This window comes from Balaenoptera physalus (genome assembly GCF_965194825.1).
Source record: "Balaenoptera physalus genome assembly, chromosome: 11".
Lineage (NCBI taxonomy): Eukaryota > Metazoa > Chordata > Mammalia > Artiodactyla > Balaenopteridae > Balaenoptera > Balaenoptera physalus.
The window spans coordinates 18,309,298-18,334,918 of NC_138896.1; positions in this window are offsets into that span (position 1 = coordinate 18,309,298).

Sequence of the window (25,621 nt, forward strand, 5' to 3'; positions counted from 1 at the left end):
ATAAATGCATCTATTCATTCAGTTGAGAAAAGCAATCCAATTTTCCCAGTGTGTGCACATGTGTTTGTGGTTTGCTAATATTTTTTTTTTTTTGTCTTTTTAAGAAATACATATGCTGTAGTGTCAAGGGGGGAAAATTTTACACACTTCCATAGTGAAGAAGTTTAGTGGTAATCCTTTTGCATGTGTTTTTGGAGAAAAAAATTTTTTTACATAGGTATTACCTTAACACCAAAGAATACAAATAAAGTAGCATATTTGAAATCTCTCTCTTGCAGGCTCTCCTAACAAGAATATCAGGTCACTAGTTCTTTCTGTGCCTCATCTTGTGTTAATTCTACATAAACACATCCTAGAAAACAGCAAGGGGATATGCCAGTTGTGACCTTCCAAATACATTCCCCTTCTCTGTATGCTAGAATATATTTAAAACAGATTATATTTTCCCTCTGTGTTTCAGTTTTCACAGTTAATAAGACAGGCATTTCCATGGCTGACTTGCTGTTTTCATGGGTAGCAAACATTCTGATTAGTATTCCAGATACCAAGTTTACCAAATTTTATCCAGAATTCAAAATGCCATAGACAATAAAGATTTTGCTTCTTGTTGTTTATATTTAAAACATCAAAATAATACTAATCGTATTGTTAAATATGTTATGATTGTTCTGGTAGCTGGTGTTTCTAAAGAAATGTCTGTAGAACCAGTGCATCTTGAAGGATTTTCATGCCAAGTAGAAGCTGGAGAGATTAAAAATAATCTCCTACCATTAATCTCATATGCAAAACTGTAAAATAAAACCTTGCATTGCACAAGGGAGAAGGCAAGCTGGAGATTTACAACACTGAGAGTTATGAGTTTCAGTTCTTATGATCTGAATTTTTTTGCTCTCTATCATACACAACCAATCTCTAAAAACCCCCACTAAATGGAAGGTAATGTTGTGTAAGCTGCTGATAAGTTTTCATAATTATTCTTGTGAAATTAACAGAATCAGTTGTTTTAGTACCAAACCTAATTAACTTCCAAACCTAACTCTTCACAAGGATAATTGACCCAGTGTTTCAAAAAAAAGAAAAGGAAGCTTAGCTGTTTCCTGCTACCATTTCCTCATTTGGATTCATCCTAATCTTATGATATTAAGGATGGCACCATCATAAATAAGATAAATAAAATTCAGTAAAGCGATTAGAAGGAAAATGGAGGAAAAATTAAGGAAACAGTGGAAGTGGTGGTGGAGATGGACATTCTCAAGGGGAATGAGAATGCAGCAACGTGTAGATCACATGAATTCCTGTTACAGCTTCTAAAGATCAGCCCAAAACTTTGCAATTAGTTTTTAAAGAAATTTTAAACATTATATTCTGCATAAAAATATGGGATAATTTCATTGATACATTTTATATGTAAGCCTGACAATTTTATTCCTAGCTACTTTAACACTAATATTTTGAGTTGGATGCACTCTAAAATCCAGTTTGAGAGAACCTGCAAAGAATATCTTGAAACTACACTAATATCATGTATGCCAATGGAGCTATTTGTCAGATCTGGTGAATTTTTATTTTCCTCTTGAGAATTTTCCGGAAAGGAATATACTCAGTTCTGTCTGGCTTACAATAACTAACACCCTTAGCTCAAAGATAAGTTTGATAGGAGATATGGGGATGCATAGCAGATTGGCCAGCAGACACCACCCAGTTAATGTTTAACAGTGGGTGCTGGTTTTAGCAGTCAGCATGAGTATTGTTCTGTCTGGATTCTTATCTCAGGCTGGCTTATATTTGGAAGACTCTAGAACTTCTGGAGAGTTACTTATGCAGGTCCCTCTCCTGGATGTAATTTTGGTTTAGATCCAGAGCAGAGAATCAGCATGATGTTATCATCTTTTTTTCCAAAAGTTCAGTACATTGAAGAGAAGGTAAATTGCCACTAGGAAGGAAATGCACATATTTTTGTTATTCTTATATTTAAAAGGCTTTACTGAGATATAATTGACAAAATTGTAAGATATTTAAAGCATAGAATGCGATGATTTGATGTACATACACATCGTGAAAGGGTTCCCAGAATCAAGTTAAACACGTTCGTTACCTCACATATTAATTTTGTGTGTGTGTGTGAGAACATTTAAGTTTTACTGTTAGCAAATTTCAATTACACAATACAGTATTATCAACTATAGTCACCATATTTTACATGAGCTCCTCAGACCTTATTCTTATAACTGAAAGCATGTACCCTTTTACCATCCTCTCAACATTTCCCTCACTCCCCAGGCCCTGGCAAGTACTATTCTACTCTCTGTTTCTATGAGTTCAATTTTCTGTGTTTGTTTTGTTTTGTTTTTTAATTCCACATGTAAGTGATACCATGAAGTATTTGTCCTTCTCTCTCTGGCTTATTTCACTTAGCATAGTGCCCTCCAGTTTTACCTATGTTGTCACAAATGGCAGGATTTCCTTCTTTTTAAAGAAATGCACTTTAAAAAAAAAAAAAAGATATGTATCAGGGTACAGTGATCCAAATGTGCCTTTAAAAATAAGAAATCTGTTCTCATAGGCAGAATCAGGTCTATTACCTAAAAGTTAATCTTCTTATATTACATTAAAGAGAAAGAAAAGAAAGAAGGCGGGGGAGGAAGAAGGGAAGGAAGGAAAGGAAGGAAGGGGAAGAATGAAAAAGGAAGAAAGAAAGAGTACTTAAGAACAAGCTATTTTCTGAGAATTATCCAAGTAGGTAAATTACAAATCAAATGGAAGTCCAGATCTAATCACATTTACATAAATTAGCATTCAGTTCTTGGTAAGTTCATTGGTTAATTCTGCCACTCATTCATTTTTCCAGGCATGTGCAAAGGGCTAGAAGGAGAATGGTAGAAAAGACCCTGCCAGATAAGGCAACGGTTTCAAACCACAGCAGGCAGGGACCCTGACCTTAGTGTGCTTGGGCGTATTTGACGATCAGCAAAATGATCTCCATGAAGTACCCTCCAATATCTATTGTCCATACCGCTCTCTTGATGTTTCGGGGACAAATAGATTATGCCTTCTGTATTTAATATTTATAAATTGGTTCAATGTCTCAGGCTTTGGCTTAGAAGCCATACAAGAAAGGGTGAAGTATGAAAGAGGGTAGTCAGGTCCAGAGAGAAAAGTAAACACAGAAACAGAGTCTCAACAGAGCTGTAGTTATTTTCTGTAAGCAACTGGCCCTCAGAAGCAACTGACAGCCTTAGTCAGATGCTAAGCACGCGAGGTGGAAAGGCCATGGCTGGCACCCTTCACAGAGCATCGGGCGTGTACACGGCGCAGGTGTTCTGGCTGCAGAGGCCTGCCAACCAGCAATCCGATTCTCCGAAGGGATTATGCACAGTTGCCTCTTATTATGCAAACACAGGATCCACTGTTGTTCACTTTAGTTGTTCTCGTGAAGTCCCATCCTCTCTGGTTTAGAGATGAGAGAAGCAGATGTAAGCAGTGCAGGCTTTACGATTCTTGTTTTTCTACTTGTTAAAATTGGTACCCACAGTTTCTACAAAGTGACTACACAACTCTGAAATGAGGCATGAAATGGGAAAAAACGGAAACAATTTTTGCCCTGAATGCTCAGGTCACAGAAATTACAGACATGGATTCACACAGCAAATGGTGATAAGCCTTCCCTTAGCTTCAGCCGAGAGTTAAGCTGACTACAGTGGGCCATCCCAATAAACGCTAGACTGAGTCAAAGAGAATAGAATGTTTCTGTCAGTTTCTCTGGCGCCGTGTAATATGAATCCCCTGAGACCCTGCCCTTCTTCCAACCCCATCCACCAGGTTTTCTTATCACCCACATTGCTTCCTGACTTTTTGCTTTTCCTTTTGCTGTACGCCCTTTCCAAATATGCCAGCAGTCCCCAATTTTTTTGGCACTAGGGGCTGGTTTTGTGGAAGACAATTTTTCTGTGGACCAGGGAGGGTGGGTTGGGGATGTTTTCGGGATGATTCAAGCACATTACATCTGTTGTGCACTTTATTTCTATTATTATTACATTGGAATATATAATGAAATAATTATACAACTCACCATAACGCCGACAGGAGGCGGAGCTCAGGTGGTAATGTGAGTGATGGGGAGCAGCTGTAAATACAGTTGAAGCTTCACTCCGTCACCCACCGCTCACCTCCTGCTGTGTGACCCGTCTTCTGGGGGTTGGGGACCCCTGAAATACTCGATCTTTTATTTGTGTGCACTCTTCTCTTCCTTCTACTTTTTTCTCTAAGTTTCCTTACACTTAGTGGCTGCTTAGGAAGCATTCTGAAGGGAGGCAAAGTGGGAATGGGGTTATAGAACTTAAGTGTTTATTAAAATACAGTCATACCCAGGAGACAGAGCCACCAAGTGCTACCTTATCTTTAAGTGCCAATCCATGTATTCTAAAAAAAAAAAAAAAAAAAGCTATCTCATCTCACCATCGTTACGACTGTCAATCAAATGTCTTCTGGGACACGCTTGGGAAAGACCACTTTCCTATGCCCTGCATGCTTGCTTGTGTATACCCATAAAACATGATCTGGATTTACTCCTCAGCTGTCTCTCTCTATCTCCATCCCTGTCTCTCGAACTCAGAGAAAGAGATTAAAATGTAAGAGTAAAGCTGTATTAGAAGTATAACTTTGAAATTTACTCAGAATAAAGAAAAATAAAAATTCATGCTGCAATTTAAAGGCTGTATTTCTCAGGAATTTTGCTGTTCAGATGTATAAATGAGGCTGAGGAAATTGGTTAAAAGCCCCATTGCTTCTCTTTCTTTAAGAATCATTACTTGACTTTTGAGAATTCCTGGGGTTTCCAGGAAAAGTACGAGAATTGACATCAGGATACTGGCAAAGGGTCCTGACTGTGGCACCTACTAGTTGTAGGAACTGTTGAAGTTACTTAGCTCTTCTAAGCCTTGATTTTTTTTTTTAAAATATGGTAAAATTAGGGCGAATCCCTTTTGAGCATTTTGTGAATCAAATGAGATGGAGTGTGTTTAAGACTTTAAAATTAAGCAACTGTGCGTAGAGAAGGTGATTACCTGCTTTACGATACTAGCCCTTCAATTTCAGACGGCTAAACTGTGACAATGTTGTTTTTTTTGTTTGTTTGTTTGTTTGTTTAATTTTTTATTTATTTATTTTATTTATGGCTGTGTTGGGTCTTCATTTCTGTGCGAGGGCTTTCTCTAATTGCGGCAAGTGGGGGCCACTCTTCATCGCGGTGCGTGGGCCTCTCACTATCGCGGCCTCTCCCGTTGCGGAGCACAGGCTCCAGACGCGCAGGCTCAGCAATTGTGGCTCACGGGCCTATTTGCTCCGCGGCATGTGGGATCTTCCCAGACCAGGGCTCGAACCCGTGTCCCCTGCATTGGCAGGCAGATTCTCAACCACTGCGCCACCAGGGAAGCCCCGACAATGTTGTTTTAACTTCTTCAAATTTCACCATATTAGTTCATAACCTGTATTTTCAAAGTGAGAATCTAAAGTCAATGTAAAGAATCCATGTCACACCGTGGATAGGAACATGAATTACACAGCCAGTCTGTCTACCTGAGTTCAAATCCCAACTTTGCTATTTGATTCTGTTTCCCCATCTGTCAAATGTGCCTAATAATACTGCATCAGCACAGGGTTGATATGGGGACTCTGTGATGTAGACTGGTGCTTGGCACACGTAATGTGCTCCATAAGCATTTGCTGAACTAAAATAAAATAAAATAAAACGAAATAAAATTTAAAAAGTAAAATGCACTCAAGGCTGTTATTACCAAAACTATTCTCACTAGCATTCTAATCAAGCACCTAAGGCTCAAATATTATTTGATCTTAGAACTTTTGCACAGAGGTCTGCACTCTAAGTTTTGTATGGTTCCAATAAGATATTTGCATCCCTACTATTTTTGCCTTCTCATCTCCAGCAAACCACTTCCTTCAAGTCCTTTTTATTGGCGATCACACAGGTGCTGCTCTGATGCGTGTAGAATTTAATCAGTTAATGGAGTTCAACAGGCCATTTCCAGTTGCAATATTTTGAGAGGTTAATTTTGCAAACACCTGAATACTTTGGAAGATTATGGAACAGCCTGAAGTTATGGCTCATGCTTAATCTCAGTTGGACTGAACAGAGAATGATCAATACTTAAGTATAATCTTTTCTCCACCAAATGTCCTTGGACAGATGCTAATTCCCTACTGACTCAATATCTTTATTTTAAATTTACATTTCCAAGCTGTTTTCAAAAATAATTTTGCAGAAAAATTCATGGCTCTGGTGATATTTGTCATATATACTAGCTTCCTTCTTTACCATGTCCACCTCCTTGCTCACATTTCCGAGGATAAACAGCTACTTATGACAAAATATTTATCATTCGAACATAAAATATTAGAAAACACCCAACAAGAGCAACAACAAAAAACAAGAAGAAATTAAAAAAGGAAGTGTGTGTGTGTGTATGTGTGTGTGTATAGAGACAAGAATAATTGTTAATTCATTCTCAGTGATTTTCATATTATAGAGGATGTTTTATACTAATAGTCATAGAAGGCTGTTAGCAAAACTGATCTTTTTATAACTAATATCATGTTGAAAAATATGATATTAATTATGTATTCTATATAGATATTCATATTAAGAGTTAACTAGTTGGTTATGCTTTAACATATTCCACATATGACGCAAATGCAATTTGTTTCTTTTGCCCTTGAATTCTCAAACTTTTGTCTGCATCTGTATCACCTGGAAGGCTCGATAAACAGAGATTTATGGGCTTGTGCCCAGAATTTCTGGTTCATTAGGTCTAGGGTGCAGCCCAATAATTGGTGTTTGGCAAATGTTTCCCAGTAATGCTGATACTGCTGGTCTGTGGACCACACTTTAAGAACCACTGTCCTATAGTTCTCCTGCAACAAAGGAAACTGAACTTTATTGTGATCGACACTTAACTTTTTTGGCTCCCTGTGAATCACACCTCTTGACATCAATTCCCTTTGTATGAATTTGGGCTGGGCTTGCAGTCACTTGTTTTAAACGGTAGAAAGAGGCAGGAATGATACTGTGCCAGTTCTGGACCTGAGCCTTAAGATAGCCTGGCAGCTTTTACTTTTGTGCCGTTGGAAGTCAGCCACTATATAAGAAGTCTATCTACCCTGAGACCGTCATGTTTGGGAAATTTCAAGATAAGCACATGGAGAACTAACATGAAAGAGAACTGAGGAACCCAGCCAGCAGAGAGCCCCAAGTTCCCAGGGAGACAGCCTCAGCTGGGCTCCCAACAGCCAGCCAGCACCAACTTGTCTGATGAGTAACGGCATTTTGAACCTGCTAGCTATCAGTCAACACAAGGTAAAGCAGAAGAACTGCCAAGGTAACTGATGACTGTGAGAAATAATAAGCTGTTCTTAAGTTAGCGGGTGATGTTTTCAGGCAGCAATAGAAAATAAAGGGCTTGAAGGAGACTTTTACTAAAGACTGGGGAAAATAGGAAGACTATTGCTATTGGTGGCAGGAGAAAATCAAATGCATGATAAAAAGGGTACTTAGTAAAATTATGGATCTGGAGATTTCCAAGCAGAATGTTGAGAGTGCAAATTTACTTTCTCTGATAAAGATAGGAGGAATGAGACACAATAATTTAAGTTTTAGTTTTCAAACGAAGTTACAAAGAAATGCAAAGAAGCCAGGATTTGCTTCATTCAAATTAAAGCTGTTTCTCAGTCTCAGTTTTTCCCTAGTGGAATAATTCTCAAAATAATAAATGGCCTGAGGGCAAAGATCAAATGAGGTTGCTGTCAGTAAAATGTGGCATCTGGGTTAGGATCAGGTCTTAAGACACTTTGTTAATTCCTTTAAAACACCTAAGGTGTTGTTTGCTAGACCCTCTCTGTTAGGCAGTAGGGTTTCTGAGAATTTTAAGGGTGTACCACATAGAGCTTCTCAGCTAGAAAAAGGACTTGGAAGAGTCATAGGACATTGTCCCGCACCCAAAATTAGAGAGGAGTCTTTTTTGAAGAGATTTGTTGTTGTGACTTTCATGTATTTTATAGTAATAGGATGAACTCCAATAAGATTCATTGGAAACCTATAAAGCTTTTAAGATAATTGTATTAACTGAAGCACTGCCAATTTGGATTAAAAAGGTACAGACACAGTTCAAAATTAACAGCTTTCTATTGGCAGGAAGTAGGTTGTTGAGAAAGTTACTCATCTATAAATATGGGTCATTTAATATGGAAAAGGAAGGACAGATTAGAGGATGGAGCCATTAGTCATAGAGAAACAGTTGTCAGTTCTAAGCAAGGAACTATTTATGTTTACCCTAATAGATTTCAGAATTTCTTTGGACCAGTAATTACTATGTGTCTCCTATATTCCCTGTTTTTGAATACGAGTGTTTATTATGATTTTTCTTGTCCCTGGTGTACAGCTGTATGTTGGGGATATGAGGGAGAGATAAATTGTCTCATTTTCTCACAGATTTTCGAATCAGGAGGAGCCATGCCTTCTGAACCTCATCTGCATCGAGATCTGGTTTAGGTGATGAGAATCTGGACTTCATGTCTAAGACTATGCTATAATGAGATGTAGATTTGTGGGTTGTAGGAGGGAATAAATATATTTCGTATGTGGAACTTGAATCATTGAGGGCCAGAGGACGTATGAACCTAACTGTAGGAAGAGGACCTGGGAGGAAAAACTGGGGCCCTTGATGGCAGCCCCTGAGCTTCTAGCTGACAAGTGGTATCAACTTGTCAGACAAGTGAGTGAGCCATTATGGAAGCAGAGCCTCTGGCTCCAGCTGAGCCACCCCCCACTGACACCATGTCAAAGACAATTCAACCCAAATTGCAGAATTATGAGCAAATAAATTATCGTTGTTTTAATCCACTAAGCTTTAGGGTGAGTTGTTATGCAAGAGATATTTGAAATGCTTTATCTCTAGAACAAAGACAGATTAGGGTTCATCCTAAAAACTTATCACCCCACTCCCCTTTCCCCTTTCCATCTGTTTTGCCAATAATCTTGCCTCCTAGGATTCCTATTATCTTTCGGCCATTTATAATTTTTCTCTAGATAATATAGTCAATATTCTTTACATATTTATCTTCCCCCACTCTTGCTTTTTACTCATCACTTGTGTAACAATTAGTGGACACGTTTACAGTCATTATTTTTTGTCTGTTTGTTTCTATATACGGTATCTAATATTTGACTTCAAAATCTTATCCTCACAGAACCCAGTAAAATGGACCTTACTGAGAAGTGCTGGAATCTGTCTAATAAAGATGGGGTTGGAAAGTTTCTCAGCCTCTGAGTTCTCTCTGCTTACTCTCCTAGACTCAAAGGATGCATGATTGGTGCCCAGGAGTGACTCTGCAGCACTTACAGGGTAGAAGTACTTCTGGTATCTGTCCAACCCTCTCCAGTCCCAGACAACTGGGAATTTATTTTGCTCTTCTTACTTTATTTTCAAGTCTACTAAACTTCCAATTCTCTTTTAAGATCAAGTGGTTGAGTCATTGTTAGTTTATGTGGGGGGACTAAATTCAACACCAAAGCAGGATTTTATTTTTGAAACACTTATAAGTTGTTCAAAGGAGCAAGAGAAATTCTTGACCTTTGGAAAATTCCAGGACTAGGTTAACATTCTTCTTGCCTTCCAAATATGGCCCTATTTTATCTTCTAATTATAAACCTGCACAAATATTTAATATGAGATATATTTGTAGCATTGGACCTTCTTATGCTCTACTTAATTCAGCATCATTCATCCATTCATTCATCCAAATTCACTTATGTATCCATCCACCAATCAACCAATTTTTTTTTTTTGGCTTATTCTTTATGAATAGGTCTATAGTAAGCACAGAATAGAGAATAATATCCCAGCTCTGATGGATTGTTTTATGTAGTTGGTTTCAAGTTATATAGGAGAAGTAGATTATTCTTGAATTTGATCACCTTAAATTTACCAGTTGCTAAAATATTTTAAAAAAAGAAGCAGATAAGAAAATAGTATTTCTGACACATCGCAGAGTTCTTTGCAAGTGTGTTTAATGCTCAGTGAATGAATAGATGAAATGAGTAAATGAAACATCATCTCAGTGCTCAGTCTAAACCCAGGAAAATCAAAGGAATTTAGGGAAATTGTGTGTTCTAGATTGGGATGTCTTCTGCTGAGTTCAAGTCTTTTTTGCTTTCTCCCAGTCTCACTTAGGGATTTTCAGGATCAGTAAGTTGTTCTCTTTTACCTAGAAGTCAACCATAAGAGAAGAAACATGAAAAAGTATCATTAATTAGGAAGAAAATAACATGCTCCTCCAGATAATCACATGAACTCATTTTTTTTCTTTTTTTTTCTTTTTAAGATCTAAAGCCATTAAAGAGTTCTTTCCCCTCAGTTTACATTAAAACTTAGTGACATTCAATTTAGGAGGCAGAGTAGAAGCTGGGAAAGACAGTGTCCCAACTGAAGAGGGTCCTGTGTATTATTAGTTGTAAAAAATAAATTCTATTTAATTTTTTAAAGTGTGGATGTGGTCAAAGCAATAGAAATATTTTGGTTATGTACTGCTGTGAACAAACAACCCTAAAACTTAACAGCCTTTTTTTGTTTTATTTTGGCTGTGCCACACAGCTTGTGGGATGTTAGTTCCCCGACCGGGGATTGAACCCAGGCCCTTGGCAGTGAGAGTGCGGAGTCCTAACTGCTGGGCCACCAGGGAAGTCCCCTTAATGGCTTACAACAACCACCCTTTCATCATTCCTCATGATGGCACAAGGGAGGGGTATGTTATAGTGTCCAGCTGGACTTTTCACTCCTATGCCTCAGATGTGTATGTGGCCCAAAATGGCTCACCTGGGCTCATATGTCTGGGACTTCCATTTCCTCTTCCATTTGGGTTTATGGGTTCTCCTCCAGTGGTGTCAGTGTTTCTGCTTCTCTGTATATTCTCTACACATGGGTCTCACCACACAGTGTCTCTAGCAGGGGAGCCATACTTCTTACATAGAAGCTGGGGGTCCCAGAAATGCAAGGGCAGCAGCTGCCAGGCCTTCTTCAGGAATTGGGATAGTATCATTTCCACAGTATTCTATTGGTTAAAGAGCCTTTCAGGCCCAGCCCAGATTTAAGGGAAGGCACTACACTAAGGTGTGAATACCGGAAGGTATGATCTACTGTGGTGCTCCAATGGAACAGATCACAAAGTGCAATTCTTAGTGCTTATCAACTGGAGTCACAAGTCTAAAATCAAACTTGCAAAACACTTATGTGGCTCCAACAAAATGTACAGATGACAAGAAAGGAAGATCACCATATAATGACTGATGCTAATCTCCCAAGGATGGACTAAGTATAAAAAAACGTGCCCTGGAGGAGGAAAGCCTTTTTCATTTGTCATCTTGAACATTAATTGTTTTCAATGGAATCATTCTTTTCAATATCAGAGAACAGAATGAATTTTACCATACTGCTGTGAATTACCCTCTAGAAAAATCAGACTCTGAATGTAGAAATAATCTCTATTTCAGGAATGTGTGCATTCCTGAAAAATTCTTATTCTTGATGCTAATTTCACATAAAAAATTATAAAATAAAAGGAAATAGAAGGCATGCAATTCTAACTGAGTCTTATGTATTTTAGCTGAAGGCTGAAGACAAATGCCCAAAGCAATCTTGTATATCAGAATACCACCATTTATATCTTTTGTTCTCCTGTTTTCTTATGTATTGTAAAAGGTCCTACCTAAAAATGAATTAAATGGCAACTGTCAAGATGACAGCTTAAAAATAATTTTCTCTGCATTGTTTCTTTGATGTTCAATTGTGTAATTTTAAAAAAAGACATGTTTAATCATCTCCTTATTCGATTAATTTACATTATCTCATTGTATGATATTAAAAGAATGACAGGGCAATTCATACTTTTTTTTATATTTTACTATCTGTTGCTCTAGGACTAACTCAGTTTTGCAAATTAAGATTGGAAGAGATAGCAAGGAACATTGCAGGGAAAAAGGAAACCCAAAATGGATCTTCATGTTTATTAGATAATAAATTGTTTTCTTAGTTTTAAATTACATTTTATATATTATTTTGACTTCTCAAACGTGTCTAACCTCCCAAAGAGTGAAGTTTTTAGGTTCTTTCTAATTATTATCCACATTTCTATTTTTCTGTCACAAAAAAATGGTATGAACTCCACATACATTTTTATGCAGCTATGCAGCAGTGCATGAGATGAAATATTTGAATAGCATCTGATGTTGTGTGTGCTTTTCACCCCAGGAGATTTCTTTCAAGAAAAAGCAGTAGCCAGGATGTCCCAGAGTCTCTCCATCAGTATTCCCATAGCTTTTATTTTTGGCTTCATGCTAATCCTCGGGTATAAGAATTGGAGGCCTAAACATGTACTCTTTGTTTACATTATACAAAATGGTCAAGGAAGAGGAAAGGGAAAAAGCAGATTGTAGAAATAAGATTTTTTAATATGATTGCTTCCCTGGTGGGAAGATATTAGATGTGAAACCACAGCCAAAATTAACACGTGCACGTGTTAATTAATTATGTGCATTAATATGTGCACGTGTGTGTGTGTGTGTGTGTGTGTGTGCGTGCACATGAGTAGCAACCTCTTTGTTGAATCATAATCAATACCATTCTCACAAAAGCTTACAGACAAGAATGCCTATTCTACTTTGATACTTTAACAGGCTAATTCTTTTTAATTTGTGGCCTTGGAATGTACGGGTCTATGTCCATGTGATCACTGATTATTTAAAAGAACATAGTTGATTATGTTTCTTTATTAATAGGATGACTTTATGACTTGCCTGAAAACCACAAGGTAAGTCAAAATCCCCTTCCCCTCCCCACAACCTCCTTACCACCCGTTTTTCTGAACCGCTTGGAAAAATCTAAAGCCCTATTCAGCTTGCAGCCAGATGTGAACAATCACTGCTTGACACGGGGTACAAATAACACCTCCTCCAGCCATTACTCTTAAATTGGAGCTGTGCCCTTGATGGAGGCTGGAAATTGCTCTGGCTTTTGTAACTTGCACATGAACATGAACGGTAGTAGGCACAGAGGGAGAAGGGGGCCAGAGTGTTTAGGTGGCAAGCTGCAGGCAGATCTGGGCTTGTCTCACAGGAGAGTGGTCTGTTGAAGTGGAGCGAGGTCACAGGTCACGCAGTTCAACCTGAAGGAGTAAGGGGACTAATGTGTTTGGCAGACAAAGACCCGTTAAAACAAAACCAAACCAAAAAGAAGATGAGGAAGGGTCCAAGCCAACTTTGAAACCTGAACGACCATTTGTTCTCATTCTTCAAAACTTTCAGGGGTCTTCCAACCAGCCAAGGCTAAAGCTGTTTTCTGGTTCCTAGTGTTTGACAAAATGGAGTCCTGACATCTGACCTTCCATTAACCACAGACACAGAGTAGAATGAAAGAGTCTGGACAGGAAAAGCGCTATTCCCTTAGCAAGCTGCTATGTTTGATGGTCATGGTCAGATTTTACCAAGATCCTGAGATTATGCTTCAAAAACAAAACTAAAGCTGTCTTTAATCCAAGTAGTATTGATCGTCTTTGTTTTTGCTGCATGAGTCTATCTTTTTTTTAAAGTTAGGCTGCATTCTTTCTTTCCTCCTAGATGTCTAGTATTTTTTTGTGAAGAATAACAGCATGTGCCATCTGCAGAGAAGGCCCCTGCTGAGTTAATGTTCAAAACCAAGACATTAGAGCTATAAAAATCAGGAAAACAGGTAGCCTTCCTAGTGCTTTATTCTTGAATTATTTATGTTTTATTTACCTTAGTATTTGTCTTAAACATTGTTTTTGACAAAAGTCAGATTATCCTCTCTTTGTAGTCTACATATTGAATTAACTACCCCGGGGCGGGGTGGGGGAACATGTAATGATTGCATCTAACAGGGTAAAAATAAACATGATCCACACGTTGTGATCAATACTAGTGAGGTTCATGGCTCAACGATTAGAAAAGCAAATGAAGAGAGGCACAATATATTCTTTAAAAGAGATCCAGGTTACTTAAGAAGGCATAAAATGCATAGAAATTTCCCCCTATTAAGAATCATTTAGTGGAGCAACAGGAATTCTCATATATTGCTGTTGGGAATGCAAAATGGTATAGCCACTTTGGAAAACAGTTTGGCTATTTCTTACAAAACTAAACATACTCTTACCACACAATGCAGCAATCATGCTCCTTGGTGTTTACCCAAAGGAGGTGAAATCTTATGTCCGCACAGAAACTTGCACATGGATGCTTATAGTGGCTGTATTCATAACTCCCAAACTTGGAAGAAGCCAAGATGTCCTTCAATAAGTGAACGGATAAATAAACTGGACAATGGAATATTATTCATCGCAAAAAAGATATGAGTTATCAAGCCGTGAAAAAACATGGAGAAATCTTAAATGCATTTTACTAAGTGAAAGAAGCCAATCTGAAAAGGCTACATACTGTATGATTCCAACTCTGGAAAAGTTGACATTCTGGAAAAGGCAAAACTATGGAGACAATAAAAAGATTACTAGTTGCCAGAGGTGGTGGGGGTCTGGGGATAAAAGATGAATAGGCAGAACATAGAGGATATTTTAGGACAGTGAAAATACTCTGTACAATATAATAATCATGGATATATGTCATCATACATTTTTCTAAACCCATAGAATGTATAACAGCAAGAATGAACTGTAATGAAAACTGTGGATTTGGGACAATTATAAAGTGTCAGTGTAGGTTCATCAATTGTAACATATTTTTATAACCCACTCTGGTGGGCGATGCTGGTAATGGAGGAGGCTGTGTCGGAGGTGGGGAGGGGTGGTGTATGAGAAATCTCTGTACCTTCTCTCAATTTTGTTATAAACCTAATACAGCTAAAGAAAAGGTCTTTAAAAAATCACTTAAAAGTGAAAAGTGAGGATTAGAGGAGGAAAAAAAGCTTTCATATTCATTAAATAGAAAAAGGAAAACTCTTAATGTCAACTCTGGTTCCACTGAGCACTTGTTGCTGTTGACGCTGTCTGACTTGGTTATTAGTGGTCCAAGTGAAGCCTTGGTAGAAAATCTCACTGGCTTAATTTAAATTTTGGTCACCCCAGCTCTTAGAGCTATGAATAGACCCACTCGCATTTGTTTGGCCTATGGAGAAAATCACCTCTTAGAAATATGCTTTGTGAGAAGGGTACTAGATTTCCCTTGAAAACAACATTTATGTACTGAACCTTTTAAGAAAGAAAAAGGTGCTGAACATAGAGCAAACGATTTAAAAATGGATCACATACAATATTAATATTGAGAATGCTGATAAAAAATGTACATGCATGTTAGAAACACTGACAAAAACCCACTTAATTTTTTTTTTGCATTTTTAAAATTTATTTATTTATTTACTTATTTATTTTATTTTTGGCTGTGTTGGGTCTTCGTTTCTGTACGAGGGCTTCCTCTAGTTGCGGCAAGTGGGGGCCATTCTTCATCGCGGTGCGCAGGCCTCTCACTATCGTGGCCTCTCTTGTTGCGGAGCACAGGCTCCAGACGCGCAGGCTCAGTAGTGTGGCTCACGGGCCTAGTAGCTCCGCGGCATGTGGGATCTTCCCAGACCAGGGCTCGAACCCGTGTCCCCTGCATTGGCAGGCAGATTCTCAACCACTGCGCCACCAGGGAAGCCCCCCACTTAATTTTTTTAATTGAGTTATACCTTATATATATATATTAAGGTGCACAGAGCTTAAATGAAGATCTTAATGAATTTTTATATATTGTTATGCTTCTTTCACCACCACATGTATTAAGACATAGAACATTTCTGGCATTCGAGAAGGCTCCCACACCACCCTGCAGTTAGTATGTACCCCAACAGGAGCCATGATTCTGTTTTACCTCTTTTGAATTTCGTATAAATGAAGTATATGGAATGTATGTTTTTGTACCTGACTTCTTTTTTTTTTTTTTTAAAGGAATTCCTTTATTTTTATTATTTATTTATTTATTTATTTATTTATTTTTGGCTGTGTTGGGTCTTCGTTTCTGTGCAAGGGCTTTCTCTAGTTGCGGCAGGCGGGGGCCACTCTTCATCGCGGTGCGTGGGCCTCTCACTATCGCGGCCTCTCTTGTTGCGGAGCACAGGCTCCAGACGCACAGGCTCAGTTGTTGTGGCTCACGGGCCTAGTTGCTCCGTGGCATGTGGGATCTTCCCAGACCAGGGCTCGAACCCGTGTCCCCTGCATCAGCAGGCAGACTCCCAACCACTGCGCCACCAGGGAAGCCCTGTACCTGACTCCTTTTACTCAACATTATGTTTGTGAGATTCATCCATATTATTATGCGTATAACTATTTCATTCTTTTTTATTGATGCATAGGTTTCTGTTGTAGTTATACACCACAATTTATTTACTTATTTTACTATTGATGGATATTTTTTCCCCAAGTGTGGCTATTATATGAACATTATTGTATATATCTTTTGGAGGACAAACGTATTCATTTTGGATGGCTATGTACTCAGCAGTGGAGTTGCAGGTCATAGAGTATGTAGATTTAATAAGTGTTGCCAAATGTTTTTCTAAAGTCTCTGTACCAATTAACAGTCCCACCAAAAATTCAAGAGTTTTTATCCTCCTCAATCCTTCATATTTTTAATTTTGGCCATTCTGCTGGTGGTTAGTGATATCTCATCTTAATTTGTATTTTTCTGATGAATAATTATGTCGAGCATCTTTTCATATGTTTATGTTCCTAACCTTTTTTAAAATATAAGGTTTTGGAGTTCAGCTTAAAAGTTACTCAGGAAGCTTGGGTATAGAGTCAGTTTCTTGGCAGTGAAAAGGAAGGTGAGAAAAGAGAGCTAATGTTTACTTAGTGCCTATCATTTTGTGAGAACTTTACATATGCTATCTCAGTTAACTCTTTTAGTAGCCATATGTGGTAGATATTTTTTAACGGATAGTAAAGTTCATATGTTTATGAATAGAATTTATGCAATTTTCTATTCTCTTCCCATACTCTGATATGGCCTAATTTTTCCTTCACTCCCACATATATTGGAAATTAATGTTTTTCTAGATATGTGAAGAATCATGATTATTACTATGACTTCTTAATGATGTTTCCTTAACCCACTAACAATCTAACATCATGTTGAATAGTCTTCTGTATGCTTTTCGGTGTTTAACTTTTTACAAAGAATCATTACTGTTATAATTTAAGACACGGTAAAGTTATTTCCATTTTGAAAAAAAAAAAAATCTATCCCTTCCTTCTGGCCAAACGAGAAACCAGATCCTTGCCTTTTCAAATTGTATTATGAGAGGTAACCAATGACCTATTTGCTTTATTGCTTATTTTCAAAGGCCTTTCAGATCCTAGCTTTAAATTAATAAGTAGTCTTATCCAAATATTTACACTCTTCTTTTAAGTTTTAGCAAGTCTCCCTTATCTAGGATTTTCTTTTTACAAAAATGTTCTCATATTTCTACTTAGTCTCACTGACACAATTAGCCTGTTTAAGGAAAAAAGAGACTGGATGCAAAATGTTAACTTGGGAGGAAGACCAATAATTTTCTTAACCTCAATAGAAGTTTAGGTGGTACCTTGGTAGGGAGTGTTCAAGTTGGCTGATGGTGTTACTGACCTCATTATTGGGTAAGAAGTTTCCTACACCCCAACACTCAAATCCTCTCCCCTTCCTCAGTCTGCAACCAAAACAAAACGAAACCCAAAATCAAAAAGGAAGAAAAACTTCACTGGAAAAAAATTAATTGGTGTTTATCTGCTTTTTAAAAACACAAAAGTATACCTTAAAAAAATTTTTTTTTTGGCTGTGCTGTGCTGCTTATGGGATCTTAGTTCCCCAACCAGGGATTGAACTGGGGCCCTCGGCAGTGAGAGTGCACCACTGGAGCGTCAGGGAATTCCCAATATACCTTGAATATTAACCAAAGCCCTTCCAGTATAGTTCTCAAGAATGAAGGTGAAGGTCAACTGGAAAGGTAAACTCAATATATGGAGTTAATACTTTAAGCATTTTACACAAGACTGAGTACATAATAGACCTCAGAATTTTTTGTTTGATTTATCTTAGTTTTCCTTGTCCAGGTACTTTTAAATATCAGTATTATATCAGTGCACTTGCTTATTTTGTGCCTAACAAAAGCCTATTCATTTTTGGTATTAATTCCTTTAACTACAAAACTAAAAACGTCTTCCTTGAGATATCATAATAAACCACTTCAACTTCTGAAATGTACCAGGCAGATCCAGATCAATTTTTTATGCCATCATTAAGGATGAATATATTATTATCAATAATATATACTTATAATGACAAATATCACCAGGAGCAAATGCATTAGCTTCTAAGCTTCCTTGAATAATGTCAAATGACATGGCCTAAGTCCAGCATGCCTTATTGTATAATTTCTGAACTTACCTTGGTCTACATTCTTCTTTGTTGTATAATGTTCAGTGGTTGGAGGTGTTTATATAATTTTAAGTACACTCTTTGCCACACATTTGAGTAGATTCACACAGTCGAGTCAGTTGAGAGAAAGCCTAAGAATTTGATGTAAAAGTACTGTCTAGGGTTTGGCAATGGCAGTTATATATTTGGATAGACAAGAGGGCTGGCTGCCAGCTCTCCAAAGGGGTAGCAATTTCTGATGCTTTTTCCCAGGTCAGTTTATTTTGCCCTTAAATTGACTTTATTAAGTTAAAGAGTCACCAATAAATCTCTATTTTAGAATTCAAAAGACTTAGGTCTTTTTTGGAGCAACAGTGTTTTTCTAAGGGAGTTAGGAATAATTCAGCTCAGTTGCCTTCAATCCAATCTCATTTGAAAAGGTAGAATGAGCCCTTCATTAAGACAGAGTGGGGAGAGTTTAAGAGAGAGATTGGTTCAAGATGGTGCAGTAGAAGGACGTGCACTCACTCCCTCTTGTGACAGCACTGGAATCACAACTAACTGCTGAACAATCATTGACAGGAAGACACTGGAACTCACCAAAAAAGATATCCCACATCCAAAGACAAAGGAGAAGCCGCAATGAGATGGTAGGAGGGGCACAATCACAATAAAATCAAATCCCATAACCGCTGGGTGGGTGACTCATAGACTGGAGAACAATTATACCACACAAGTCCACCCACTGGAGTGAAAATTCTGAGCCCCATGGCAGGCTTCCCAACCTGGGGTCTGGCAACAGGAGGAGGAATTCCCAGAGAATCAGACTTTGAAGGCTAGTGGGATTTGATTGCAGGACCTCGACAGGACTGGGGGAAACAGAGACTCCACTCTTGGAGGGCACACACAAAGTAGTGTATGCATCAGGACCCAGGGCAAAGGAGCAGTGACCCCAGAGGAGACTGAACCAGACCTACCTGCTAACTTTGAAGGGTCTCCTGCAGAGGCAGGGGATGGCTGTGGCTCACCATGTGGACAAGGACACTGGCAGCAGAAGTTCTGGGAAGTTCTCCATGGCATGAGCCCTCCCAGAGTCTGCCATTAACCCAACCAAAGAGCCTGTAGCCTCCAGTACTGGGTTGCCTCAGGCCAAACAACCAACATCTCTACCGACCATGAGTCCCTCCCATCAGGAAGCTTGCACAAGCCTCTTAGATAGCCTCATCCACCAGAGGGCAGACAGAGGAAGCAAGAAGAACTACAATCCTGCAGCCTGTGGAATGAAAACCACATTCACAGAAAGATAGACAAAATGAAAAGGCAGGGGGCTATGTACCAGATGAAGGAACAAGATAAAACCCCAGAAAAACAATTAAATGAAGTGGAGATAGGCAACCTTCCAGAAAAAGAATTCAGAATAATGATAGTGAAGATGATCCAGGACCTTGGAAAAAGAATGGAGGCAAAGATCGAGAAGATGCAAGAAATGTTTAACAAAGACCTAGAAGAATTAAAGAACAAACACCTAGAAGAATTAAAGAACAAACAAACAGAGATGACCAATACAATAACTGAAATGAAAAATACACTAGAAGGAATCAGTAGCAGAACAACTGAGACAGAAGAACGGATAAGTGACCTGGAAGACAGAATGGTGGAATTCACTGCCGTGGAACAGAATAAGGAAAAAAGAATGAAAAGAAATGAAGACAGCCTAAGAGACCTCTGGGACAACATTAAACGCACCAACATTTGCATTATAGGAGTCCCAAAAGGAGAAGAGAGAGAGAAAGGATCCAAGAAAATATTTGAAGAGATTATACTCAAAACTTCCCTAACATGGGAAAGGAAATAGCCACCCAAGTCCAGGAAGCGCAGAGAGTCCCAGGCCGAATAAACCCAAGGAGAAACATGCTGAGACACATAGTAATCAAATTGACAAAAATTGAAGACAAAGAAAAATTATTGAAAGCAACAAGGGAAAAATGACAAATAACATACAAAGGAACTCCCATAAGGTTAACAGCTGATTTCTCAGCAGAAACTCTACAAGCCAGATGCGAGTGGCACGATATATTTAAAGTGATGAAAGGGAAGAACCTACAACAAAGATTACTCTACCCGGCAAGGATCTCATTCAGATTCGACGGAAAAATCAAAAGCTTTACAGACAAGCAAAAGCTAAGAGAATTCAGCACCACCAAACCAGCTCTACAACAAATGCTAAAGGAACTTTTATAAGTGGGCAACACAGAGAAGAAAAGGACCTACAGAAACAAACCCAAAACAATTAAGAAAATGGTAATAGGAACATACATATCAATCATCACCTTAAATGTGAATGGATTAAATGCTCCAATCAAAAGACACAGGCTCGCGGAATGGATACCAAAACTAGACCCATATTTATGCTGTCTACAAGAGACCCACTTCAGACCTAGGGACACATACAGACTGAAAGTGAGGGGATGGAAAAAGATATTCCATGCAAACGGAAATCAAAAGAAAGCTGGAGTAACAATACTTATATCAGATAAAATAGACTTTAAAATATAAAGTATTACAAGAGATAAGGAAGGACACTATATTAATGATCAAGGGATCAATCCAATGAGAAGATGTAACAATTATAAATATATATGCACCCAACATAGGAACACCTCAATACATAAGGCAAATGCTAACAGCTATAAAAGAGGAAATCAACAGTAACACACTAATAGTGGGGGACTTTAACACCTCACTTACACCAAAGGACAGATCATACAGACAGAAAATTGATAAGGAAACACAAGCTTTAAATGACACGATAGACTAGATAAATTTAATTGATATTTATAGGACATTCCATCCGAAAACAGCAGATTACACTTTCTTCTCAAGTGCACACAGAACATTCTCCAGGATAGATCACATCTTGGGTCACAAATCAAGCCTTGGTAAATTTAATAAAACTGAAATCATATCAAGCATCTTTTCTGACCAGAACGCTATGAGGTAAATCAATAGCAGGGAAAAAAATATAAAAAACACAAACATATGGAGACTAAACAATATGTTACTAAATAACCGAGAGATCGCTGAAGAAATCAAAGAGGAAATCAAAAAATACCTAGAGACAAATGACAATGAAAACACTACGATCCAAAACCTATGGGATGCAGCAAAAGCAGTTCTAAGAGGGAAGTTTACAGCAATACAATCCTAACTCAAGAAACAAGAAAAATCTCAAATAAATGATCTAACCTTACACCTAAAGGAACTATAGAAAGAAGAACAAACAAAACTCAAAGTTAGTAGAAGGAAAAAAATCATAAAAATCAGAGCAGAAATAAATGAAACAGAAACAAAGAAAACAATAGCAAAGATCAATAAAACTAAAAGCTGGTTCTTTGATAAGGTAAACAAAATTAACAAACCTTTAGCCAGACTCATCAAGAAAAAGAGGGAGAGGATTCAGATCAATAAAATTAGAAATGAAAAAGGAGAGGTTACAACAGACACTGCAGAAACACAAAGCATCATAAGAGACTACTACAGGCAACTCTATACCAGTAAAATGGACAACCTGGAAGAAAAGGACAAATTCTTAGAAAGGTATAACCTTGCAAGACTGAACCAGGAAGAAATAGAAAACATGAACAGACCAATCACAAGTAATGAAATTGAAACTGTGATTAAAAATCTTCCAGCAAACAAAAGTCCAGGACCAGATGGCTTCACAGGTGAATTCTATCAAACATTTAGAGAAGAGCTAACCTGCATCCTTCTCAAACTCTTCCAAAAAATTGCAGAGGAAGGAATGCTCCTAAACTCATTCTACGAGGCCACCATCACCCTGATACCGAAACCAGACAAAGATACTACAGAAAAAGAAAATTACAGACCAATACCACTGTTGAATATAGATGCAAAAATCCTCAACAAAATACTAACAAACAGAATCCAACAACACATTCAAAGGATCATACACCATGATCAAGTGGGATTTATCCCAGGGATGCAAGAATTCTTCAATATACACAAATCAATCAATGTGATGCACCATATTAACAAATTGAAGAATAAAAACCATATGATCATCAAAATAGATGCAGAAAAAGCTTTTGACAAAATTCAACACCCATTTATGATAAAAACTCTCCAGAAAGTGGGCATAGAGGGAACCTAACTCAACATAATAAAGGCCATATTCAACAAACCCACAGCAAACGTCATTCTCAATGATGAAAAACTGAAAACATTTCCTCTGAGATCAGGAAAAAGACAAGGTTGTCCACTCTCACCACTATTATTCAACATAGTTTTGGAAGTCCTAGCTACAGCAATCAGAGAAGAAAAGAAATAAAAGGAATACAAATTGGAAAAGAAGAAGTAAAACTGTCACTGTTTGCAGATGACATGATGCATGATACATAGATAATCCTAAAGTGTCACCAGAAAACTACTAGAGGTAATCAATGAATTTTGTAACGTTTCAGGATACCAAATTAATGCACAGAAATCTCTTGCATTCCTATACAGTAACAATGAAAGATCAGAAAGAGAAATTAGGGAAACAATCCCATTTACTATGGCAACAAAAAGAATAAAATACCTAGGAATAAACCTACCTAAGGAGGTAAAAGACCTGTACTCAGAAAACTATAAGACACTGATGAAAGAAATCAAAGATGACACAAACAGATGGAGAGATATACTATGTTCTTGGATTGGAAGAATCAATATTGTGAAAACGACTATACTACCCAAGGCAATCTACATATTCAGTGCAATCCCTAGCAAATTACCAATGGCATTTTTTACAGAACTAGAACAAAAACTCTTAAAATTTGTATGGAGACACAAAAGATCTTGAATAGCCAAAGCTATGTGAGGGAAAAAAACGGAGCTGGAGGAAACAGACTCCCTGACTTCAGACTATACTACAAAGCTACAGTAATCAAGACAGTATGGTACTGGCACAAAAACAAAAATATAGATCAATGGAACAGGATAGAAAGCCCAGAGATAAATCCACGCACATATGGTCACCTTATCTTTGATAAAGGAGGCAAGAATATGCAATGGAGAAAAGACAGCCTCTTCAATAAGTGGTGCTGGGAAAGCTGGACAGCTACATGTAAAAGAATGAAATTAGAACACTCCCTAACACCACACACAAAGATAAACTCAAAATGGATTAAAGACCTTAATGTAAGACCAGACACTATAATACTCTTAGAGGAAAACATAGGCAGAACACTCTATGACATACATCACAGCAAGATTCTTTTTGACCCTCCTCCTAGAGTAATGGAAATAAAAACAAAAATAAACAAATGGGACCTAATTAAACTTAAAAGCTTTTGTACAGCAAAGGAAACCAGAAACTAGACGAAAAAACAACCCTCAGAATGGGAGAAAACCTTTGCGAATGAAGCAACTGACAAAGGAGTAATCTCCAAAACATACAAGTAGCTCAAGCAGCTCAATATCAAAAAAACAAACAACCCAATCAAAAAATGGGCAGAAGACCTAAATAGACATTTCTCCACAGAAGACATACAGATGGCCCAGAGACACATAAAAACCTGCTCAACATCACTAATTATTAGAGAAATGCAAATCAAAACTACAGTGAGGTATCACCTCACACCGATCAGAATAGCCATCATCAGAAAATCTACAAACAACAAATGCTGGAGCGAGTGTGGAGAACAGGGAACCCTCTTGCACTGTTGGCCGGAATGTAAATTGATACAGCCACTGTGGAGAACAGTACAGAGGTTCCTTAAAAAACTAAAAATAGAATTACCATATGACCCAGCAATCCCACTACTGGGCTTATACCCAGAGAAAACCATAATTCAAAAAGACACATGCACCCCAATGTTCATTGCAGCAGTATTTACAATAGCCAGGTCATAGAAGCAACCTAAATGGCCATCAACAGACAAATGGATAAAGAAGATGTGGTACATATATGTGATGGAATATTACTCAGCCATAAAAGGAATGAAATTGGGTCATTTGTAGAGACGTAGATGGACCTAGAGACTTTCATACAGAGTGAAGTAAGTCAGAAAGAGAAAAATATCTTATATTAATGCATATGTATGGAATGTAGAAAAATGGTACAGATTAACCAGTTTGCAAGGCAGAAATAGAGTCACAGATGTAGAGAACAAACGTATGGACACCAAGGGGGGAAACTGGGGGAGTGGTGGTGGTGGGATGAATGGGGAGATTGGGATTGACATGTATACACTAATATGTATAAAATAGATAAGTAATAAGAACATACTGTATAAAAAAATGAAATAAAATTCAAAGAAAAAGTGGGGAGCTGGGAAGGACACACATACACACACACACAAACTAGAGCTCAGAATGTGGGTGAGACAGTGACTAGGTTTTTGGTTGGAGTTGCTGCTCAAATTGTGGGGAATGATATTTCTAGGCTGTTATTTTGGGTATATGTGAGTGGCTATTCTGAGATTTATGGGTAGGCTCAACAGGATATGGCTGGGTGTGACGAAGATGTGGCTTCCCAGGAAAAGGAACCAAACCAGGAAAGAGCATGACAGAAATGCATGACCTTCATTTAGCCAAAGGTCCCTGCATCCTTGTAGATTTGAAGTCTTAATCTATGAAGGTGTGTGTATACTGCCAAGGGAAAGGAAATGTGATTTTCATCACTCTCTCTTGTTTGGCTTTCATTTTTATTAAATACAATGGGGAGATATGGTACATTCCACTGAAGATATATCTCTCCATGGCAGCATGTCCACAAGGGTGGCTGCAGGCTGCACAGGACAGAAGCCGGGAACAGAAGAGGGAGAACCATTTGGAATAAAATGCAGTGTTGGAAGGAGAATCATCATGGTGCACATCTTACCACCTCTGACATGACCCACAGCTTAGAAGAAAGAGGTGAAGTCTTTGGAATATTTCAGAATCAGTGATTGAAAATGAGAGCAAACCACCTGATGAATGATAAATAAATAATATAGTGCCCTTCTCCCCAACTCCACAAAGCAGTTCCAATTTTTACTCCAGTCTGTATTAGAGTGATTCTAGAGGTCCATCTGGAAATACTTCCTCACTCTTATTTGCTCACTTTCAACAGATATTGTTGAATATGTCGATATGTGAAAGTTTCACATTCCTTGAGTGTGAATT